A 2,500-nucleotide genomic window follows, 5' to 3' on the forward strand; every position below is an offset into this window, starting at 1 on the left:
TATATAATTATAGTTGACATACAGTATTATTCAACATCAGTTTCAGAAATACAATGCGGTGGTCAGGCCTCTACATCAACTATGAAGTGGACTCCCCAATATTCTTTTTCTTTCAGTTACACTTGTAAAGGAGACTCATAGCCTTGCTTTCTTTAAGGAATAAAACAGGACAAATTGACACCTGCATTGCTCTTTTCCAAATGGAAACTGTTAAGTTGATTTTTCAACAAATATCATATTTGTTTGATTAAACGCTTCAATTGTTCTCCAGAAAATACTCTTGGCAGTATTTATTTTTTCAAAAATTCCATTTAGTTCCACATTTACAGAAGGTCTATTATGAAAGCTTGACCCAGACCAGGAACTAACTAACATGAAAAAGTAATTCTGAAAGTGATGGAGCTTAATTTGACCCCTTGTGGTGGCCATAGTAGTACACCATTCAGAGCTCCCCTCAGGAGACCCTGCTTAGGGGAGCATAGTTCACTAAAAGCCCCCAGCTGCTGCCCCTTTAGGACCCACTACAGCATTCCTGCTGAGGCCATATTCTCCCCAGTCTGTTCCAACCAATGACAGCAGGGCCAGGCCACCAGGACTAGGCCATCCTGCCTGACACGGGACTTCTCTGATGGCCAGTCTTTGCTCTGGGCTCCCCATCGGCCTGGCCGACTTTCTCAGAGCTGCATCTGAGGCTCTTCATACCCCATCCTCCTCCCTTTCCTCTCCTTTCTCAGGGGTCAGACCTGCATCACAGTCTGAAGGCTCTTCTCTCCTTCTCCTGCTCCTTCCCCCTTTATCTTTCATAGGTGTTTCTCCCAATAAATCTCCTTTGCATCTAATCTCATATTCTTGGAGGATCTGAACAGACTCAGTCCACAATTACTGCAAATACTGAAATACAGTGGTTCATTTTTGCATAGCATCAGGTGTAGGTTAGGCCAAACATATATCTCTAGATCAGTGGTTCTCAACCTGTGAGTCACGACCTCTTTGGGGGTCGAACGATCCTTTCACAGGGGTCGCCTAAGACCATCGGGAAACAAAAAGATATTTATATTATGATTCATAACAGTAGCAAAATTACAGTTATAGAGTAAAAACAAAAATAATTTTGTGGTTGGGGGTCACCACAACATGAGGAACTGTATTAAGGGGTCGCGGCATTAGGAAGGTTGAGAACCGCTGCTCTAGATACTATAAAAATTCCATAGAGTAATAATAGCTATCATTCATTAATTAGTTTCCATGTATCAGACATTACATTCAATTCTTTTGTATTTTCAGTTAAGTCTCACAGCAACCATATAAGTAATATTATCCCAATTTTATGGTGATATGTCCAAGAACACGTTGTTATTTACATTAAAAACAAAACAAAAGAAAACAAAAACTGGGGATTTAAATCTAATTCTCCCAAATTTCAAAACACATGTTATTATCTACCCTATACTATCTTCCAACAGTAATAATAATAATTACTGTAAATGTTAGCTAGTATATGCACCAGGTACTATGCTAAGAACTTAACATGAGCTTCCTCATGCAACCTTCACAACAGCCTCACAAAGTAGGTATTCTTATTGTTTTGCATTTTATAGATCAGGAAACTGATGATTAGCAAATAAGTAAGATATCCCAGAGTACCATTTCCTGGGATGAACTAAAAAGGTTGTTCACTGTAATAAATGATATGATAAATGTAGATTGATAAGATTTTGGTGCACTGTGATTTGGTTAATGGCAATGTAATTTAGATGTTTGCTCCCAGATTCTGGTCTCTTTACTTATAGTCTAAGCATCTCAATGCTCTCCCTTAGCTCTCTTGGGCCTTCTATGTTGAGCCTTTACCACTATAAGTCAAGAAAATCTCTGACCAACCTAAAAAGACATTTCTCCAAAGAGGACATACAGATGGCCAATAGACATAGGAAAATATGTTCAACATCACTAATCATCAGAAAAGTGCAAATTAAAGCCATGATGCAATATTATCTCACAAATGTCAGAATGGCTATCATTAACAAATCACCAAGCAACAAGTATTGGTGAGGATGGAGAGAAAAGGGAACCCTCATGCATAGTTGGTGAGATTGAAAATTGGTGCAGCCACTATGGAAAACAGTATGCAGGTTCTGCAAAAAAATAAAAATATAACTATTTTATGACCCACAATTCAACTTCTTGGTATTTATACAAAGAAATCCAAAACTAATTTGAAAATACATATGCACCCCTATGTTCACTGGAGCGCTATTTACAATAGCCAAGATATGGAAGCAACCTAAGCATCCATCAATAGACAATTGGATAAAGAAGAGGTGGTACATACACAGAATGGAATATTACATGGCCATAAAAAAAGCTTAAATTTTAACATTTGTGACGACATGGATGGACCTAGGTGGTATTATGTTAAGTGAAATAAGTCAGACAGAGAAGAACAAATATCATAGGATCTCATGTATATGGGAAATCTAAAGAACAAAATAAAAGAACAAAA

This window comes from Hipposideros armiger, unplaced genomic scaffold (assembly GCF_001890085.2).
Source record: "Hipposideros armiger isolate ML-2016 unplaced genomic scaffold, ASM189008v1 scaffold_7, whole genome shotgun sequence".
Classification (NCBI taxonomy): domain Eukaryota; kingdom Metazoa; phylum Chordata; class Mammalia; order Chiroptera; family Hipposideridae; genus Hipposideros; species Hipposideros armiger.